Source organism: Cryptomeria japonica, chromosome 4, assembly GCF_030272615.1.
Source record: "Cryptomeria japonica chromosome 4, Sugi_1.0, whole genome shotgun sequence".
NCBI lineage: Eukaryota > Viridiplantae > Streptophyta > Pinopsida > Cupressales > Cupressaceae > Cryptomeria > Cryptomeria japonica.
Window position 1 is genome coordinate 239,183,380 of NC_081408.1, and position 24,269 is coordinate 239,207,648.

Genomic DNA, 24,269 nt, shown 5'->3' on the forward strand with positions numbered 1-24,269 from the left:
AAATGATGGAGCAGATGATGTTGATGCTTTAAAGGCCAGATCTATCTTTATAGTAACAATAGGACCAAATTCCTCAATTTCAAAAGCTGAAAGTTTTCCAATCAATGTATCCCTAGTTACTGATGTATTAGGCATTGTTCTCAACTCATTTATAGCAGTAACCTTCATTTTATATGCTGGTGGCAATCTTCTTAAGATTTTGAAACAATTTCATCCTCACTCAAGGTTCCTCCACAACATTTAATACCCAAAACAATTTCATTTACTCTTTCCATAAAGGCAGAAATTCTTTCATCTTCTTCCATTTTCAGATGTTCATACTTGACTCGGAAGCTTTCAAGTTTTGCAATCTTGACTATGGAATCTCCTTCATTCAGTGTTTCCAAATGATCCAAATAGCTTTAGCAATAGACCTATCTGATAATCCCATGATTTGTTGATCTAATAATGCTCTTAAAAGTGCTTCTCTTGCTTTGCAATCATTCTCCTCATCTTTAGCTAAGGTAGTTGGAGCAGTCTGACCACCTACAACAATAGTATAACCATTCTTTGTAGCTTCCTAGATGTCCTTACCAATGCAATTCAGATGTGTCTCCATTCTGATCTTCCATATCCCATAGTTGGTTCCATCAAGTTTAGGATTGTCCTTCCTGAAATAATTAGTAGACATTGGATCTCCTCAAGTTGTTAAACTTCTACAAAAAGAGGACTGAGCTCTAATACCAATTGTTAGGTCCCGGAGACAACTAAGAGGGGGGGTGAATCAGTTGTCTAATAAATTCAAACCAAAAACCACTTAACCAACTTAATGCTTGATACCGGTAAACCAGTTAATTATGTCGATAGACAGTGTTAATAGTAAATTGTTATACCAGTAAAGATTAATGCATGAAACATAAATACAAAGTCATCCACAACACATAACACCAATATTTGTACGTGGAAACCCTGTAAGGGGAAAAATCACGGTGGGAAACCTTACCCACAATCAGATGATACTACTGCAGATAGTAAGTGTACATAAATGGGGTCTGCACATGCAGAAAGGCCAACAACCTAGAGCTCACTGCTCAATCACAAAATGGGAGTCACACTGACTACAGTTGGATGGTTAAATCCAATAAGTATGTACTGCTCAAAATAGCATCTTCATATGCTGGATTCAGTACCGATGTAATGCTGATATGCTTATACAAAAACCTAGCTTCACCTTTAAATGATGTCTTCATGTATACCTCTACTTAATCTTGCATATACCTTCACACAATTCTTTTTCACATTCCACATTCGATCTTACAAATAAGATCTTACATTTATACCATAACCTAAGACCAATTTTAGTAGGTCGACTCTACAAGATATTACAATAAAAACATTTTACAATCAATATAATATCCGATGCAATAATCAATTAAACATGTCAGCTTAATTCATTTACAACAATAATAAATCATCTTCATAGCGTACCACGTTGATCTAGAAAAGATAAACCTATCGATGTAACCCTAGGTAATCCTGGACCTATTTGCCGGTAACAGCAAATATGTAAGTATGATTATACCAATGATTAATTCTTCAAAACAAAATGTCCATACAATGTCTTTGACATTACCAAGTGTCTTCCATATCATTTCAAGTGTTCGTGATCATTATATCCTGCCGGTGAACATTATATCATGTCGGTGAACATTATATCAGTAACTGTACAATAGTTACTTGCTTGTTGGTGAATGCTATTGGATCTCCAATGTGCTAGTGTTTTAGTAGGTGTTGACATCAATGAAAAAACCATACCAAAATACCAACACCTTTCTCTCACGGACCTCTGCAACCTTAACCCTCGGCACAGTCTAATCTCGCCTAGGAATGGGTCTTTGAAAGGCTTTCCTACATCTTCAAGGGCCCTACTTCTTCTGAGATACTGTATAGGGTATGCACTCCTATTCCCCATGGTTTCATGGTGTTTCCATAATGGGGATAGGAGTTGTCAACCCATTTACACAGAACAGTTCAAAACTAGATAGTAAAGAAGAAATTTGCAAAGTATTTACAAACACACCAAAACTTGGAAAACAAACTTAATCTCAGTGCTCAAAATGAATGTATAAACACAATACAAGACTCCCAACATAGTTCAGTTTGCAAAACAGTCCATTGTCAATCTTTTAATGCTCCATTTGTGCCGACTGGTAACCAAAAAACAGTCACAGTCAAGGTCTTTTCCCTTTGGCTGTACAATCTAACATCCAACCCCTCATTTTAGGGTTTGCAACAATATATAATGTCTTTGCCTCAGTTTGTGTGCCAAGGTTAGGGTTCTCCATGCCAAGCTAAGGTTATGACCTATTAGGTGGAAAAGTTGCATGACAACTTTGAAAAGTTGTCATGCAACTTTTGAGCAACTTTTGCAATGTTGCTTTTCTTGACTTTTAGGCCTACATTGGACTATCCTATGGACACAACCATGCTAAAAGGACCCCAAACTCATCAATGGGCACACATACCCTCTACTCCAAAAGAAAACTCAACCTAGACTTGTGAACCTTATAAGGGTACTCCTGCACCAATTTGGAAGGAGAAGGAAATGTATAACTAATATAATATATCTAGCCTTAAAAGCCTGATATTATAATCAGATTCACCCTCTTTTTACAGGACCTTTCTTCTTTCAATATTTAATTGATTTGGTTGTTAATGATTAGGACAAATAGGTGATAATTGAAGCATTTGTACAGAAATAGTAAGCTATAGATGTCACACAAATCCATTGACCTAGATATAGGTAAAATAAGCTATCTAGAATTCACTCTCAAAAGTTTGTCCTAATATTTCGAGGCTAGGTAGTATCAATTCACCATGGTCCTTTGAATTTTCTGTTATCAAAAGCTAAACCTGTTCATCTCTATGAACTCTATTGATCCTATTGAGTACAACTTTGTATCTATTTCATACACATAAAAAGAAAGGGGAAATTTTTGGGAATAGGGGTTATTCTTAGGTCAAATTCCACTTTTGGAATTAACCATGAAATTGAATTGATAAATGTAGTGAAAGATTGCAATAAACTACTTTCCTTTTGAGGGAAATGTTGAAAATGATTGAAGACCTTATGATATACCTCAATAAATTTCAGTTTGACCTTAACAAAGGAATTAGGTCTTCATTTATGTTTTCTTTAAAAAATATATATCACGGATGTCATCTTCAATGTCTAAAACTTGACTTTAGTTCTCCATCAATGGTTGACCAAAGATTGATTACTTTCTCACTTGAATTTGCTAAAGTGTAATTTAGATCTTGAATGAGGTTAAGTTGAAAATAATAGGGGTATACCTCCTTTTATACTTTTGTTGAAAAATAAATTAAAATTTTGACACAAGCCAACATGGGATCTAGGTGTAAGGAATTTAAGTAGCAGAACAACTTCCTACACTAACATTGAGAGGAGGCTAATGCAAAACTTTTATAGATTATTACAACAATTATAAAAAATTAATAGAAATAGACATAATAACATGCACACCACAACATAGTGATTTACATGGGGAAAACCCTTTTGGGAGAAAAATCCCACACTTCAAAAGCCACCCAATATATTATTTTGAAATCAATAAGAGATTACACCATAATTGTAGAGCAATCTCTTTATAGGAGTAGCACCAACTAGAGATTTAGAGGTAACTCGATAGCCATAAGACTCTTACAAACAACCTATATCTCATGCACCTCATATATAGGAGATACAATACAAGAAACTAGAGTCCAAATCTTTTAGAGGCCATAACTTGTGAACAGGGTGTCTGATTGACGAGTCATTTGAAGCATGAAAATCCTCACGACGTTCTCTATCACCGTTCTCTATCACCTTGTATCTTTCTATGTTGGTTACACCCAATTTTTAGGATATTTTAGAGCTTCTAAAGTCCTCAAATTTAAATTTAAAACTTTCATCAGACCCTTCAAAAACATAAACTTTAATATCTTCAAACCTAGTTGTGATCTTGCAATGAAAATTATTGGCATGCTTATCTAGCCAATCCGAAGCTTTAGGGAAAATTACTAGCATGCTTATCTAGCCAATCCAAATCTTTATGAAAAATTACTGGCATTCTTATCTAGCCAATATCCTAATTACATGTTTTGCACTTAATCTTTCATATCTTGGGTTAGAGATCTTTGATTCCCGTACCATTGGTTGCGTTGGAATTGTGATTTAGTTCTCTTTCTTACCAAATGATTATTGATTAGTCTTGGTCTTGTATCAAACCTCATTGAGGAATTTTTTATCAATCATATTTCACAATTCAAAGTGGTAAACATGATACTCTCGCTCAACCTCCTAATAACCTAGCCAAAAGAGGGGGGCATATAGCTAACCTCAAATTTCATCACTTTTAGTAAGCATTATAGGAGATTTTGAGATTTCAACTAACATTGTGGTTTTGTATAATGTCATTCCTAACGTTGTTCTATAGATACTACTAACATTTATTGAAATATCATTTTTGTTATGAATGTTTACTTTTTTGTAGTTTACCTTGCATTTGCATGTAATGTCATATGAACGCTAAATTTGGTATTAATTGAAGAGTCATAAATTGTACACCCTCAATTAGGTTTTCCAAATCCATACTTAGTTAGCGCTCACCTTAGTGTGTCCCATTATATTATGCATTATAGGACTTCTTTAGGAATTTAATTAATAATTAAATTAAACCTAAGTTCTCTCTTATCAAGACACATATCATAAAATTGGGCCCTTGATCCTAGATGTACCCCTTTTTATTATTTTATCCTAATTTAATCCTAATATTACCCTAATTTTGACTTTCAAAGCATATCTTATATATCTATACATTATTTTTTGAGCCACTAATATGGATTTCGCATTAGAATCCTATTATCATTCATTCCCCAAATGTCAGAGAAATATTGTTGGGACTAGGGTGACCTACCATCCTGGACCCACTATTTTTCCCTAAATTTTGGGAGAATAATTGGGTGATCTTTTATGATTCAAATTCCACTCCATGTGAAAAATGAATCAATTATAGGTGGTTTTTTTTATCAAATTCAAGTATAGGGTTTCATATATAAGGAAAGTATTTTCTCTGTTTGGAGATATAATTCTAACATTCACAAGGAGATCCTTGAGAAGTTAAAGTACTACTTTTAGGTGAAGTTATAGACCTACAAATTCATCCATTATCAAGTTTTCATCAACATATTCATCAACCATGGAAGCTTCAAGTGACATTGGAGGAGAATAAGGGAATCACCGACTGATGTTTGGCTTGTACCTCTTCCTTAGGGGTTGGGTATGATTTCATGTTGTTCTTGTGTTTCTACATTGAGCTTCAGGTCTACATTATATTAGTTTTTAAATTTACATCATAGCTTTATATTTTCATCCAAATTTTTATTTAAAGCATTTTTATTAGAATCATTTAGGGTTCTCCCCAATACATTTGATTACGAATCTAGTTTGCATTTTTGCTCATAAAAATCTTAGACACACTTAAGATTCAAGAGTACACACTTTTCTAATTATAGTATTGGCTATTTTTGGAGGGGGATATCACAAAAAAAAGGTGGTTGACCAAGGAAAAACCCTATATAGCCACAACCCTACCCTTTTTTGTTTTGCAGGTGCAGCTACAGGTATCCAACTAGGCCGAAGGACTTTAGAAAACCTTAAGGAACAAGTATAGGTTTTCTATTAGAAATTGGGATTGATTCTTAGGGACTAGGGCGCCCTTGTCCTAGGACCAAGGTGCTAGAGTACCCTAGTCCTCCCTTCTACTCCATATTTTAGGGCTATACTCCAGTCTGCTTGAAGATTTAAATCTCCTAACCTTAGCTTAGTCTCTAAAAACTAGGGTGTTCTAGCACCCTAGTCTAGTCGATTCAACTTTAGATTTGAATCACAAGTGCACAATCAGATACTCAATTCATTTCTATATTTATTATCTCAGTTATGTTATCTATTAGTTTACTATACAATATATTTGTATTTACTTTCTGTCATAATTTTAACTATAATATTACACTATCGCATACATCATATATTCATTTCCATAGCAGTGAAGGAATAGAAACCTTAGAAGTGTCAAGTTTGACTCTCTTTCATACGAGTTAGTCAAGTATGATCACTCCTCTAGGTGCTTTTGTATCCATTGTTTGTGTGAAGGTGGATTTAGGTTCTAATACTACCCAATTCCATTTTAATCCACAATAGTTCCTTCATTTATTCACCTACTCCTTTGATAACATTTACCACTTCACCCACTCTAAGTAGGTACTAAACAATGTTTTCTTCTTATTTCATCTTTAGGATTTAGAACTTACCTCTATAGGTTAGTAACTTAGCTTGTTTAAGTTGTTCATCTCCTTTATAAAATCCACTAATTTTATGCTAGATATCTTTCTAGTAGACTTCTAGTGCATCAATTTTAGAAATTTATAATTTGTCATCCCACATACAGGTAAGTGCACCGAGATGGTGTGCAAAAAGGGGAGTATAAGTTTTCTGAAATCAGGTAAACCTAAACTTGGACGAGAAAGTTGAGATCCATCCACTCAAGATATGAAGATACTCAAAGAACAAAGATTGTAGTTCTCTTAATCTAGTTTCCAAACTACTATTTTTTTCAAAATTGGATAAGATTAAGGGGGTCAAATCCTTCGCGCACAAAAAACAAACCCTGATTTTTTCAAAAAAATATAACATAGTGTCTAACGTGTGCATCAAAAAATTCATAGTTAGATATAGTATTTTGACAAATCCTCTGGTAGAAAGATAGTTAAGAGTGAGCACTAGAATTTGTGTATTTTTTTTGTAATTTTTTATTAAGTATTTTTTTAATGATTTTTCCAATCGAGCACATCCTTAAAATCAGGTACCTGTTTGTGCGCGAAGCATAACTTGCACCAAAAAAATCCAAAATACAATTTATTTATTTTTTAAATTGTAAATAATCAAGTGCACTACAATAATATATAAAGTTTTTTATATTTGGATAAGTATACTAAAAGTTATTAAAAAAAATGGTACACGTATGTCTCTGAGAACTATGGAGACACTGGTAAAAGAAATTCAATAATAATATGTTAGTGTTGTTCAAATTTAAAACAAATTATATGGTTAGAAAGCTCAGAAGATGAGTGAAAATATGGTGGAAAATTTAGAAATACCCACTTGATGAAGTGTAAACCTGATGATGACAAAGCTGAGAAACCAAGTTGATAAAACAAAACATGTCAAAAAGGAGGGAAATGGAGGGAAATCAAACTTCCAACCTGCAGCTTTGTCATCCAGGCCTATTCACAAGCCTAAATAGTCAAAAGCGCATATGGGCTCCCTCTACTATAAACAGCGTGGACGAGGTATTTTTAAAACAAAACCGCGTACAGGCTTTCTTTACAATAAGAAGAGTGTGTGTTGTGTTAAAGCTAGAAACAATGCGTGCGCGCATATGCCCGTGTTTACAATGTGGGTGTGTGAATACATATATGTATACATGTATAATGAGTAAAATATGATATTTCATGTATATATTTATATAATTTGTATATATATAATATATATAATATATAATATATATAATATATAATATATAATATATTATGTATATATACACAATCATATGTGTATGTATGTGTATTGCCTTTTGATATTTTATGTGTATTATATGTATATGTGTATGTACGTATATTGATATATATTGTCTTTTGATATCTTATTGTATTGTATTCCTCTCTCTCACACACACTCTCTATTAGGACCCCACAAAACACCTAATGGCCTCTTTGGACCATGTATGATATCTCAAGGGGTCATATGGTGTTGTAACACAAGTGTGGTGCAATTAGGACCCCACGTGACCCCTAATGACATCATGTGACATGTCTTCCTCTCCCCCCATATCCCTCCCTCCCTTTTCTTTCCCTATGTCTCCCTCCCTCCCTCCCTCTAGACCCCACATAACACAACATGACCCTTTAGGAGAATATGATGTCCTAAGAGGTCATACGGTGTCCTAAGGTGGAAAGATGAACCGTTATTACAATATAAAAATCAGTGCTAATACTGCTTACAAAATTTGACACCTAAGGGGCCATACGATGTCCTAAGGGGTCATAAAATACCATATGACCCCTTAGAACACCATACAACCCATAATGACACCATATGGTGTCTTAAGGGGTCATATGGTGTCTTAAAGGGTGGTAGGACACAATATGACCCCTAAGGACACATTACATGACCCATAACGACATCTAAGGGGTCATAGGACACTGTATGACCCCACATAACACCATTTATTAAAAGAATAACAAACCAAAATTGTCCCCCTCTCTCCCTTCATCCATACCACATCTCTCTCTCTCTCTTCTTCTCTCCCTCCCCACTCTTTCTCTCTCTCTCTCTCTCTCTCTCTCTCTCTCTCTCTCTCTCTCTCTCTCTCTCTCTCTCTCTCTCTCTCTCTCTCTCTCTCTCTCTCTCTCTCTCTCTCTCTCTCTCTCTCCCTCTCTCCCCTTTCCACCCTCTCTCTCCATTTTCCATTCTCTCTCTCCCTCCCCCTCTCCCTTCCTCCCTCTCCCTATCTCCCTCTCTCTCTCCCTCTCTCTATCTCCCTATCTCCCTCTCTCCCCCTCTCCCTCTCTCCCCCTCTCGCTCTCTCCCTCTCTCCGTCCCTCCCTTTTCCACCCTCTCTCTCTCCCTTTTACATTCTCTCTCTCCCTCCCTCTCCCTCTCTCCCCCTCTCCCTCTCTCTATCTCTCTCTCTCCCTCTCTCCCCTTCTACCTCTCTCTCCCTCTCTCCCTCCCTCTCTCCCTTTCTCCCCCTCTCCCTCCCTCCCTTTTCCACCCTCTCACTCCATTTTACATTCTCTCCCTCCCTCTCCCTCCCTCCCCCTCACCCTCCCTCTCCCTCCCTCTCTTTTCCTTCACATTTTATTTACTACAAAGAGCACGTACGAGGTACGCAGACTATTATTTCACTGGTTTGCTAAACATTTTTAAGGCCCAACAAAGTGTATGGGGTATTTATATGTTTAAAGCACGTACGGGGTACCAAAAATATTAATGGTTGTCTGCAAACATTTTTGGGCCTAACAGTGCATACAAGGTACTGAAAAATGTTAACATTAGTCTGCAAACATTTTTGGTCCTAACAACGCATACGAGGTTCTAAAAAGACTGTGTATACAATGTCGGGACATATACTTTTAGTTGCCCAAATGCCTCAATGGCCTCAAAAGAAGTTTTTGAGGTCGTTGAAGGCCCCACTGCAACTGTGTCTAGGCTTCTATGACTGTTTTATACATAGAAGTATGAAATTTTTGTTTTTGCATGATTTCAAATTATTGAATTGTTGTTCTTATTAGTTTTGTCACTGTTATTGTGATTGTTGAATAGTTTTGATTAAAAAAAAACAATGATAAGATGCATATTTATGGTTATTTGATTGTTTATGAACTTTTGTTTACATATATATGTAATATGATTCTATTTAGGACAATCAATATCAACCATGGGAAAGAAAAAGTGAGGAACGATGGAACAACGAGAGGTTGAAAAGGAAAGACAAAGGCAGCGTATGAAGAAATTACGTGACATAAGAATAATGGGACAAGAAGGTATGCCATCATCAACATCTCAATTCGATTTACCAAACAAACATAATGCACCTACTGCAATTGAAAAAGAGACATTTGATTTACTGTATGAACCTAATGCAATTGAAGAAGAGACCAAATTGAATAATCTATTAAATGATGAATATACACCTGCTTTATTTGATGAATTGAATGAACACAATGCACCGATATTAACACCTCCTAGAATCATTCGTAGGAAACCAAAGTATCTAATTGACATTGATGAAAATATATTAAAGCCAATGCCCAATAAAATGAATGAACGAACTTGTAGGAGAATGGTTAAAACAATATGGAAAAACTATTTTGAAAACTTAAAGCAAACCGCAAGATGTCAATTAATTGTTCAAATGATAAAAAATTTGCATTTTAGAGAGACAATGAAAATTCTAAGCCTATGATCATCTGAAAGTAACAACGAAAGAACTATTGTGAGAAATCTATTTCATGCATATCAAGATATTGGTTCAAAATCATGTACTAAAGATTCTAATGTTACTCGACGTGTCATTACATCAACCATAATGATCAAGAAAATTAAAAAGATTTTTTGATAAGAAAAACAAGTAAGTCATTAAATGCTAGTAGAGCAACATTAAGTAATGAATTACAGAGGCAGGAAAAAATAGAGGAACCTAACAATAATTCTCTTTGGGCATTCTCGAGTAGACTACCATGCAAAGACAAGATTGTTGTTGATGCACTAAGAACATTAATTGAAAAAATTTGGCATGACAACACAAGAGTTTTGCCCAACCAAAGAGATGTTGTTAGAAGGCGAATCGGGTCTACAAATCATGAGCCACATGCCAAACACTATTTGGATATGACTCAAACAAAATTTTATGAAAGATTCCTTGAAAAGTTTCCTCAAATAAGAATTTCTCAAAGATTTTTTGAAATGGCAAAAACTTTTTATATTAAGATTAATCATGTAAGCACCACGTGTTTTTGTAGGATGCATATTGAATTTTCCATGCACTATGATATTTTTCGTCATATTTGTTCTACTTTGCACACTAACGATGTTTTGCAGGAATGCAATATACAAGTACCTCCTAAGTCAGCAAGAGAATTTATTTCAAGTGTGTTATATAATAGACATGATGGTTGCATTTATTATAAGATGCCTTGTTTGGAAGGTTCTTGTGCTATATGTGGTGGTTTGCAACATTTACCAAGATGTGTATATTTGGAGAGAACACATGAAATTGGTATGAAACTAGTTTCTTTTGGAAAATACAAGATAGTCACATATGGAGTTAAAGATGGAAAAGATTTGAAGAGATGTGAGTTAGTGAAAAATGATATATGTGTAGCTAAATTTATGAAAATGTTTCAAGAGAAACTAGTCTATGAGTATGTAATGCATACACATAGAGCTCGATGGTTAGATGAGAAATTCAAGTTATGTAAGGACACATTTCCTCTTGGCACCATTGTCTCTATTGTTGATTTTGCTGAAAATTATACACTACAACCTCAAAATGAAGTGCAATCTATGTATTATCATTCTACAGAAGTTTCTATTTTTGTACACATAACATTCATGCATGCAGTTGATAGCACAGAGGAGGGTAGAAAGGTTGTAAGAGAGTATCACTTCTACATAAGTGATGATTGTACTCATTCATTGGATTTTGTACAAGGATGCTTTAAATTTTTCTATGATAAATTAAAGGAAAGAAACATACAATACAACTGACACTTAATATGGTCAAATAAATGCACCACACAATTCAAGAATGCAAGGATGTTTTATTGGTTGACAAGGATTCATATGAGAAGCGGTGTAAAATATTTTTGGAATTTCACGAAGGCTGGACATGGTAAGGGAGAGAACGAGGGTGTAGGAGCATGTGTACAAAGATCCCTAGCTAGAGAAGAATTGAAGTACAAAGGTGGTGCTGAGTTGATGGATGCAGAAACAATTGTGCGATGGTGTAACTCTACGATGGGTCTAGGTAATCCAAGTAGGTCAATGGTTCGTAGATATTTTTTTTTGATCACTGAATATATCATTGAAAACTATCTATATTGTTGAACAGTTGCAGGATCGAGTGACATGCACTCATTTATAAGTTCAAATGCAAGTTCACTAGTAATTTATACGAGACAAATGGTACATTTTTTCTCTTCATGCATGTATTTTTTGTGGGAAGAATGTGAATCACAAGAGTGGGTTGACAAATGGTCTTGTAGACTGTTGGTTCCCATTGATACATATCAAATTCCCAAAGCACTACAATTGAGCCAGATGGAGATATCAGTGGATTATGACCATGTATCTGACCTAGTGGATTCAGGTGATTTTTTGAGTTAACATTTTTGCAAGTATTTTTTTAGGTTCATTTTGTTGTACATCACACTTTATTTTTGGTATTAATTATCACTTTACAAAATGAAACTCATGTGTATGCAATTGTTGCAGAAGAGAACAATGAAGAAGGAATAGATTACTTTTTGTATCGTTGTGTTGAGCCTAAAATAAATTGACAACCACAATCATTGACGGAGAGGGTATTGAGTACCCAACATAGTCTGTTGTCGTGACAGGAACATGTCTTAAGAGAAACCATATCAAGAATTTTGATGTTTGGTTGTTCGAGGACTTTGAAACACATAGGAATAGATTACTTTTTGTATCATTGTGTTGAGCCTAAAATAAATTGACAACCACAATCATTGATGGAGAGGGTATTGAGTACCCAACACGGTCTGTTGTCGTGACAGGAACATGTCTTAAGAGATACCATATCAAGAATTTTGATGTTTGGTTGTTCGAGGACTTTGAAACACACAGGCATATTCTTCATTTCTCTAACCTTGTTATTGCAACAAATATTCATTTGATGAAGTATCGTGGTAGACCTCATAACAAGATTTTATGGAAAGTTCATGAATTTGACCACGAGGTAATACTTGACACAATACGGGTTAGAGTCGATCCTGAAGGCTCACTTGATTGATTCTACGGTTCAGAGTAGAATGATTTTGAGAATTTTGTATATAGCGTCAGTGAATTGCTCTATATTCATTTTTTGTATATATAAATGCCCATGAGCTGGTTTGTACATGTTTAGGGACATAATTTTCTATATTTAAATGGCCATGAGCTGATTTGTACATATTTAGATGCCAAATTTTGTATATTGAAATGACGATGAGCTGAATCACACATATTTAAAAATTTTGTATAAAAGCCCATGAGATGATTTGTAACACATTTTTTTGTATATTTAAATAGCCAAGAGATGATTTGTCCATATTTAGAGATGAAATTTTTAATAATATGTGACTATGTTTTGTGACTATTTTTTGTGACTATGTTTTGTGACTATGTTTTAAGTTTATGTGATGTGATAAGGTTAATTATCTAAGTCATTATTGGGTCATGGGATTCATAGATTGAGTCTAGATACAATTTGAGCAAAAATTGTCATTATTATCAAAAAAGTTGTCAAGCAACTTCTACATCACACCGATAGGGTATGGCTCTCAACGTTCTGGTGCTTTGGGAGGCATAACAGGAGCATTCCTAGTGTAAATCTACCCACCCAGATGCACTCATGATTTTGGTTTTTGCCCATGATGAATGATATCAAATCTAGCCTATCTTGCAACTTTGCATTGCATGCCACTGACGGTTTTTGCAGCAGGTGAAAAAATGCTACCATTTGAAAATGGCTTCGAATCGTCAGAAACTAAGATAGGTCATTGTAGAAGAGCCTCACATGACACTATAGGTTCAAATATATTGATCATATGTATCCTGGATTGCGAGAAATAGTCCATCAAAGTTTGATAATTTTTTGGACTAAAGGCACTTGAGAGATCGTGCCAGTAGGGTATGGCTCTCGACATTCCAGCACTTTGGGAGGCATGATAGGAGAATGATTAGCATAAATCTACCCAACCAGATGTGCTCATGACATTGGTTTTTGCACATGATTAACGAGATCAAATCTAGCCTATCTTGCAACTTTGCATTGCATGCCACTGATGATTTTTGTAGCAGGTGAAAAAATGCTACCATTTGAAAATGGCTCTGAGTCATCAGAAACTGAGATAGTCATTGTAGAGGAGCCTCATGCAATACTACAAGTTCAAAAGGATCAATCATATGTATCTTGGATTGGGAGAAATAGTCCATCAAAGTTTGACAATTTTTTGACTCAGGGCACATGAGAGATTGTGTCGGTAGGGTATGGCTCTCGACATTCTGGTGCTTTGGGAGGCACGATAGGAGAATTCCTAGCATAAACCTGCCCACCTGGACATGCTCGTGATGTTGGTTTGTGCACACAATGAATGAGATGAATTCTAGCATATCTTGAAACTTTGCACTGCATGCCACTAACGATTTTTGCAGCAGGTAAAAAAATGCTACCATTTGAAAATAGCTCCAAGTTGTTAGAAACTGAGCTAGTTCATTGTAGAGGATCCTCACATGATACTACAGGTTCAAATGGATCAATCATATATATCCTAGATTAGGAGAAATAGTCTGTCAAAGTTTGACATTTTTTTGGACTCGGGGCACTTGAGAGATCTCATCGGTGGGGTATGGCTCTCGACATTCCGGCACTTTGGGAGGCATGACAGGAGCATGTCTAGCATAAACCTTCCCACCCAAATGTTCTCATGATGTTGGTTTTTGCACACAACGAATAGAGTCATTTCTAGCCTATCTTGCAACTTTGCACTGCATGCCACTGACGTTTTTTGCAAAAAGTGAAAAAATGCTACTATTTAAAAATGGCTCTGAAACGTCAAAAACTGAGATATGAAATTGTAGACAAGCCTCATGTGACACTACAGGTTCAAACAAATCGATCATATGTATCCTGGATTAGGAGAAACAGTTTATCAAAGTTTGACAATTTTTTGCACTCGGGGAACTTGAGAGATCGTGTTGGTAGGATATGGCTCTCGATGTTCCAGTGCATTGGGAGGCAAAAAAGGAGAATTCCTAGCATAAACCTTCCCACTCGAACATTCTCGTGATGTTGGTTTTTTTACATTATGAAAATAATCAATTCTAGCCTATCTTGCAACTTTCACAACTTTGACAACAACTGAGCAACTTTGACAACAAATGAGCAACTTTGACAACAACTGCGCAACTTTGACAACAAGTGAGCAAATTTGACAACTGAGCAACTTTTACATCTTTTTTCCAAATGAGCCCAAACTTTGACAACTTTGACAACAACTGAGCAACTTTTACATCTTTTATCCAAATGACCCCAAACTTTCACAAATGGCTTCAAATGATCATTAATAGTCCCAAATTACCTTATTTAGATAAAACAATGGTAAAACAAGACGAGAACCAAAATTTGACCATTGCGAGCATGAGGGTGCTCTCGCACCACACACATTGACAAATATAAATGAAAGGAATCAAAAGCATCCACTGATCATTACCATGGATCAAATCTAACCATAACCATTGAATTTCATTTTCATTGAAATAAAAAAATTTGTAGGGTTAATTCAACATTTTAGAAATTTTATCAAATCATATTCCATGGTTGCAATGTTTTATATCATAGATTTTTGTTGTTTATGTTCATATTGTTGATTACATAGGCAAATATTCATTTAATTTTATAAAAGGGCAGCCACCAAATACAACGAATACACAATAATGAACTCAATACAAGGAGTTTTGTAGGGTTAATTCAATATTTTAGAAAGTTTATCAAATCATATTCCACGATTGCAATGTTTTATATCATAGATTTTTGTTGTTTATATTAATATTGTTGATTATATAGGCAAATAATCATTTAACTTTATAAAAGGGCAGCCACCAAATACAACGAATACATAATAATGAACTCAATAAACATTTATTGGATCAAATATCAAAATTTATGTATATCAAAAAAGGCATGTATGCCAAGTCAATACAAGTATTACAAAAATGTGGCATATGCCATGTCCAAATCGATATACAATAAAAATGTAGAATATATCTACATCTATTGGTTATTCAATGACCACAACTAACACTATATGATCCTATACATGTGGTGGATCATCAAAATCGAGCCTCTTTGATGCAGTACACGGCTCTGTAGATGGTTGCAAAACCACAATTCAAAAGCTAAATTAGAATCCTTTGGTAGAAAATAGTTCACAATTATCAACATAACTATGCATTGAACTATAATTTCTTTGCAATAGAAATGTAGATTACCTCATCTGTTGATCTAGGATCTACTGTCTTCTCCTTGTCAGCCTTACGACTTCTCTTGAATAGCTTTTGCAAAGGCTCCAAGTTATGGTCAAACCGTGAAGGGGGCTATCGTTGATTAAATATAATTAATACAATGTACTAACATATGTACATCAAAAACACTTAAAATCTATGATATAGAGAACAAAATTGTATCAGAACTTGAGATGCTTCTCCAATACACTGAGGAGGGCTTGCCATCGATGGAGAAGTTGTCGCTATTACCTATACGAAAAATGATCAAGATTGAATACAATTAATATGATGATAAGTATTGTAGGTTAAAACCAATTAATGTAATATATCAAACAAAATTGAACCAGAGCTCGAGATGCTTCTCCAATACACGGAGGAGGGCTCGCCATTGATGAAGCAACTATGGATATTTCCTATATGAAAAAATGATAAGATTATAATTTATCACAAGTTCACTTGTACACGTGTGTATAATCATCAAACCAAGAAAATAAAGTAGAGATGCATACCTCCGCCCTCACTCAATCCTCGGGTGTATCAGGTGCATTCAACATATCTACATAGCTCAATGGGCATTGTACATATAAAATAGACAAAAAACACTAATCAATCTACAAATCCCAACTAAGACAATTTCAACCTTTTAAAACAATTGGACAACTAAAAATATGTTCAATTACCTTCTTCCCACATTTTGGCATCCTCAAGTATTTCATTTGCTGAGGACAAGGCCTAGACACGGGGGGGTACCCTAAAAAAATAAAATTAACATGAGATGTTAGTATAGATGATATTAAACATAATTTAACAAATCTAAAATGAAATGACTTGCATATTCCATCAAAAGAATACATAAAATAAGGTGTACAAAATATGATACCATATAGCCTTGTAGGCTAAAATCAATCACTGAGAGCATGACATCATCAATCTGGGACATTTGGTCCCCTGACAAGGCCTACAAACAAAAAATTGTCAAGCATTAAAGAGAGTTAGGGTGTCTATTTTAACATGTTACAAAATTCATATCTCAGATGTCGAAGTTGTCCCTGCAGTAACTGCAAGAGGAATATCAGATATTGTTGTTGCATCCTGAAATGCATATTGTTTGTATCAAGTTAAATTGATCTATAAATAAAAATTCATTTACAATAACAAATTTGAAGTGACTGATAAATAAAATGCTATGAATTCAAATCAACACACCTGTGTCTGCGACTAACTGTCAAACAACATGTCCATCAACTCATCCATCAATGCCACATCCTTAGCCGTGTGGGTTTAACATATATTCCCACAAATCGTGCACGAATGGGATGTGGATCCATCTGCAGTGGCCTCGTAATTTGTCCCTGTGCATATCCTTGAGCAAGTGGAAAACACATGTTGAATGGGCTCACTAGCGCCACCTACAGCAACTAATGGCTCATCATCCGGTACAAAAGGGTGTGATAATTATATCCCATGCTGGATGATTGCATTAGTTAATGTTGTGGCCGCCTAAAGAGTCTGAAGCTCCATCGACTCTTTCAGGTCTACTGGGACAATCAAATGCACCTTAGGTTTGGGTGCTAGAGGGCAACGACTTTCCTGGGCTACTTGCCTACGAGCTCCAAGTCTATCTTGGGAAGAGCCGCCACCTCTATCTACCATGGAACTCTCTCGTGTCAAAATAATTAGGTAGCACATTGAGGACAAACTCATAGTATACTTTCCTCAAAAAATACAATGGTACCTCAAAATTATTACAAGGTGGTTCATCAAAGACCGTCCACCTCCTCTGCCAAAAAAGATTCTTCATCTACACATTGGTACACCAATGTATGGGAAACCTCTTTGCATTAAGAGGTAACGACTCTCCAATTTTAGGATCAACAAAAAGGGCATATTTTTGTTGTTTATTAATGTTTTTTTTTTCCACTCCTTCATATGACAATCCACTAACATAAAATTGATGACACCTATCCCTATAGTTTGCCCATTTTGTAATTTGAGTGGAAACTTTAGTGGCACCACTAGCTAAAGTTTCTAGGCTAGTGGCAAGGGATTTATGATGCACAAACTCAGATGTTTTCAATTTATTAATCAGTCTATTTATTTTAGTTGTGTTTTGCCTTAACTAATTAAGCAATTTCTCATGTGTATCAGGTGTACGGTCAAAAGGAAAGCTAGAGGTGTATTATGTGGGTTTTGTTTGGGGTTTTCAAGAGGTGCATCTTGTTATCCTTGTTCTAGATTTTCAGAATCTGGTTTGTTTAACAAACAAAAAACAAAAAAAACTAATCCAAATAAATGAATTTAAATTCAAAACTTTAAAAAAATTGAACAAATGTGAAAGAAAAATAAAAATCAAGCAAATTCAACCTTGATCCATGGCGTTTGGGTGAGAAAAGAGCGAGCCCGTGCACGGTTTAGCAAGAAAAACCCCAATTTCCAACTCGTGGTCGTGTGAAAAGTAAAGCATAGTCTGCCAAAAAAAAATTATTGATAGGTACCGCATACGGGCTGCTAAGTCCTAAAGCAGCATGTACACGGCTTTTTTTGTAAAGGAACCATGTACACGCTTTTGTCCCTTTAGGCTCGAGGACAACAAACCTTAGCACGTACGGGGTGATTTGAATTTTTAGTACCGCGATCACGGTGCCTGTTTTTACAAGTTTTTTTAGTTGTGTGTCCACTTTTCTACACACCATATTTGTGCACTTACCCATACAATAGTATTATTTACTTTATCATTCTTCTCACATGCCTTATTACTAGCTTGATTTATTGAAGGTGTAGTAGTACCATATCCATCTATGATAGATTGATAAACTTTAAACCATAATGATGTTAAATAAGTTTCCATTCTCATGTTGTAGAATGCATGACTCATCACATCAAAAAGTGGTGCCTTTTTTAAAAGGAAACTTCTTGACATGTCATGTGTTAAACCCTTCATCTATTATGTTGCACCAAGGAACTAGGATTTGGCACCAATTGATGAAACATGCCAATATATTGAGAGGGGGTTTGAATCAGTATATCATCAATTCTCAACTTTAAATATTTCATAAACAATCATTGTTCAAATAACATAATAATCAAATGTACAATCAATGAATGCAAAAAAAAACAATAACATAAAACTATGTTTAACAAGAGAACCCTAGAAGGAAAAAGCCATTATGAATATTTTTCTTGGATATGTTGTCTAAATATAGCCTCACAAATAAAAATTAGCTTTATAATCTAGTTTGAAGGCATCATTCCTCAAGAGACATTCATCTCCATGGAAATAGACTACTTATGGGAACCAGCCCAAAAGAAACTATAAACCCCTAATATGAGATCCAACTCAATAGAACAAAGGCTCCAAATTTACACAAACCAAGAGGCACCAACCTCATAACTAATTACAATAGATAACATACATTCCCTATTTGAGATAGGATTAAATAGATATCAGGAAGGACCTTTAAAATTATACTTTTACATTTTCATATGCTCTGGTCAATTCACTGCTCTAGATTACATATACCACCTTTGCATTTAAGGATGGATAATGATTTTGCATAGCCTGAACCACAATATAATTTACTCTATCACAAATAACTTTAGTTACATCGACATACATACTCACACACAAGCAAAATAAATTTATCTTTTTAAACACATGTTTGCACAAATAGATACAATCCTCATGTAATCTTAGATCGACCAAAATCATCAATGCTATTCTCCCAAATTGGCATGTCAAAGTTTATATCTATCATTAAATAGTTAGGCTCAAGAAAGTTAAATTTAAATTGACAACTAATCATTAACCATATTTGAATTCTAGTAACTTGATCTCTCCTTATTGGGATAAAATGAATGATCATGATGCGAGATTGAAATGAAGAAAAAATACTTCATCTGGAGGCCTACAATGAACATGTGGATTGATCACGTAGTTTTATGCCATTGAGAGACAATCTCACAAAACTTCCTCTTAATGTATATTGGTCATCGATCCCCTGACACCAGATCGGTAGGTCAATATTCTTTGGCTCTATAAGCACTTTGTGAATACATAAAAGCAATTTGACCTCCTAGATTGGATCTCGACCTACAATCGATTCAATTCCTTGGCATAGGATATATTAAAATATATGCTTTATTAACTAGGTAATTATTTTTTAAAAAAAATTGATGCAATACATAATTGAAAGGGCTTAAGTGATAACTTAAGCAACCAATTACGAACGATACTAGATCTATGATCAAATATAAGAAAAATTCTTGTACACAAAATTAAGAAATAGGTTTTTAGACTTAAATAAATATGGAAACCGCAATTAGACCAGAATATTTGAGATATTGATTCCAAAGTGAAAACTGTTATAACCAACTGATCTAACCATACCACTAAGTCTATGGAGACATACTAAACTCAACCATGCCATTATTTTAAAAATATTATATATAATCAAATCCTATATAATGGACAAAATAATTCATCAAAAATCTTTTAACTTTGCATGATGACATTTGCAACTTTTGAATGACTTTATAAATAGTTCCCCCTAGAACTAACATCTTAGGCCTACAATATTAATATTGCAATCTTTACATCAATGATAGCAACTTTTCCAACAAAGTATTAATTTTATATTAAAAAGAAATATTTCTTTTAAAAATGTATTTCATAATATTTTGGCTTGGAAATCAAGTCCTAATGGATAGGATTTGATAGTTTTTTATATTTCTATAGTAAATGTAATAAATTATCAAATTCCATTCACTAATTCTACATTTGAATAATTTTTATTATATAATTATGTAAAATAGTAAACAACATCTTATATAAATCTATACCTATATCCTAATCAGAAACTCTAAACCTATATTATAACTATATAACATTATATATAATGTTATAATAATTCTAATGTGTACAGTGTTTTAATAATTATAATATTACTAAAATATATTGTAAACAATTATTTATGACAACACTATAAGAATGATAGGTTCTCCCCATAGTGTGTTGGTTAAGTGGTGATGTTGTTGTTGTGGCCATAAAGGTTGAAACCCTTTCTAGGAAATTATGATTGCAAGCTTGTGCCTTTCCCAATCCACAGCGCTAGTGTATTTGAGCCTAAGCTTTGATAAATGGGAATGAGGTCACCAATTTGTGACCTCCTTGGTTCATAGTTGTAAGTCAACTTCATTTCATGTGCAGCTATAGGACATGTCATGCTAGTGTCACCATTCACATTAAAAAAATTTAAAAGAACTTATATTAAAAAAAACACTATGAAAATAGAGTGTATTATATTGTCTCGTGTTACAATTTTTATGAATTTTATGAATTATGTCCTATGCACTTATTTGAAACAATGAACATTTTTCTTCATAGAATGTTTCTTTTAGGTACATTTTTTCCATCATATTCCATGGAGTATCCAAAATACCCTCAATCCCTTACAATATTGACATTTGTAAAATAATTAAGCTTTATTGAAGGTACCCACTTTTTGATAAAAAATAATTAATTACAAAATTAACCAATTTAATTAATTATACATTAGTTTACTATGTAAGATTAAAAATATATATTTTATATGTATGAGTAATCAAAAAATTTCCTATGTGTTCGTAGCATGTAAGATCTATTAATCTGATGAGCTAAAGTGATTATTCCAATTTCTATCTTTTTGAAAGGTTTTTATGTTGTTATGTTTCTACAAATTAGATTTGTTATCTCATATTCATTATTCCTAATTATACTATTTAAATTTATCATTCCTCATTTAAAGGTTGATGTTATATTTTTTATTTTCCACTTGTTAAGATACACTCTTTTATTATTATTTTGCTTTACAAAACACTAGCTTCATGATTAATTTGATGATTTCCTATCTTCAGTCATGTGTTCTCTCTAACTAATTACATGTGATATCATGTAGTGCAGTATAGGCGAGGATAATTTTTTTTTTTTAATTTTAATGTACTATGTGTGCATCGATTGACTTGGCTAATAAATATGAGGTGATAGTTAGGGTGATACCCCTCAAGAATGGATATAGGGATGAAAAGCATAGATTGGTAGTTGAAATAAGTAGAAGGGTGTGGAATAATAGAATCTAGACAATAAAATATTGGTTAAATATAAGATAGAGAGATGGAGTATTTATTAAGAAATGCTAGTTATGGGTAATTAATTAAAATAAATATTTAATAATCTTGATGACTTTATACAACATGACCGTGCATGCTATGAATCCTACATGTGCTTTTTAATGTTTAAGCAACCTAATTTATTATAGCACAAGGAAAGATGAAACATGATATGATTAAACCATCATGATAAGGTTTCATATGTGTTTGACTTTGACCCTACTTCTAATTCATCTAGTTTTGGGATTAGCTCCATATCCTTAATGGAATAGTCCTATGGTGAACAACAAGTGGACATTCCTCCCCATTCCCCTCTTAAATACCTCACCCTTGACCCAAATATGGGGTAGATGTTTTGTCCTACCTAAACCTCATGAATCATGTGTATTAAGCTTCGAGAAAAAATGGAGTTGTAAAAATATTTTAATACTCATATGGATATCTCTAAATGGTTGTTGCCCCAAGATTCACATGGCCAAGAAGAAAATTCAAACCTTGGAGTCTATGAATTTTAAGAAGGCATGAGAGTGGTTAAAGGAATCCATCTAGGAGGGTCTATGGAAACCCTTGAAAAATATGGTGGAATTGTTTGACAATTGGAAAATGAATCAAAAGCAAGTACAATTTACTTAAAGAAGGATAGAAGTTAGAAGGAGAATAAACAACTTGAAGAGGATGTTACTATTAGGAAAATGGAATCTCAACCTTGCAATAATAAAAGGTCACTATTGATAATTGAGCATTGGGAGTTGCATAGAGGGTTACCTTGTTTTTAGGGTCTAGGTAGGTGAACCCCTTGATGAGGGGTTCGAGGGCTACCCACCTTGATAGGAGTTTGAGATTAGTGTTCTTGGAAACCACATTTTATGTATAATTTTTCAATCTAAATATTGTCTGTCTTTCATTAGTTATGAGATATTGGTGGATATTTTGTATTATTTTATTTTCTTAAAAAAAAACCCTATTAATTTATGAGGGCATTATATTATTGTTGTGTATTGTGATGTATTCTAAAATTTTGATAGATTTTGAGTTTCCTCTAGATCTTTTTTGTTGACACTCTTGTGAGAAGCTTTCTCTACAAGTATATTATAGCCTATTGTTGATTTCTAAAAAGTATATTGGGTGGTTTTTGGTTTGTATGGTTTTTCTTGTGAAAGTGTTTTCCCTCTGTAATTTTTTATTTTTATTTTTTTGAATAAATGATGTAAAGATTTAAATATATTGATAATAATAAAGATTAAATACATATATTGTTTAAAACAACTAATATCCAAAAGAAATCATCTAGACCAGAAAATAGAAAAAACCATATAACCAACCACCTTTACCACCTAATATAATTTCATCTAACCATCCACTTATATTGCCTAATAGAAGCTCTAATAACATACAAATAACATATTACAGAAGCCCATCAAAAAACTAGTTCTAGGCGAGAACAAAAGAGAAAAAATAAAAAAACTTTAAACCCCATATATTCATTTTGGGGAATTTTCCACAACCTTCTCATAGATTTATTTCTTCACTTAATCATTTTCCGTAGTTGGTACCACTAAAACCACTGCAACTTCTTGATTCTCTTCTCCAACATTTTTAGTGCTTGAGAGGTGAACCACCTTAACCAATTGGGTTTTGTATAAACGATGCACAACATAAAAATCAATAGATACCCTTTCAACCTCCACCTGAGAAACAACATCTACAAATAGGCCTAATTCTCCTTTAAAGTATTTGCAATTATTGGATTTGAGACCAATTTTCATAGCATCAAATATTTTCACATACACAAGTTTGTTTTTCAATAATTTGTCTACAAATAACCCTCCTGCCCAATCTTTTCCTTCAAACAAATCATATTTTTTTATGGCCCTATCTAAAGCCTCCCAAAAATTAACTCCTCCCTAACAAATTGGAGTGCAACCTAGGAGGAATACAAAATTTGTCAAGCCTCAAGTCTTTTCCCATAATTGTAACTATGGCCTTCTTCACCTTCGAACAGTCCCACTTAAACACCGTTTCTAAGATGCTTCCTTGAGAATTCACTAAAGGTAAAATAGACATACTTCGTAATGGAACTGGGTGTTATTATGAGGATCCGGTTACTACTGAGAGGGGGGGTGAATCAGTAGTTAAACAATTCTGCAATACTTCAAAAAACTGTACCGGTAACTACTCAAACAATCTACTAAACTAGTTTACCAAACCATTCACCCAAGTGTTCATCATTATGCAAACA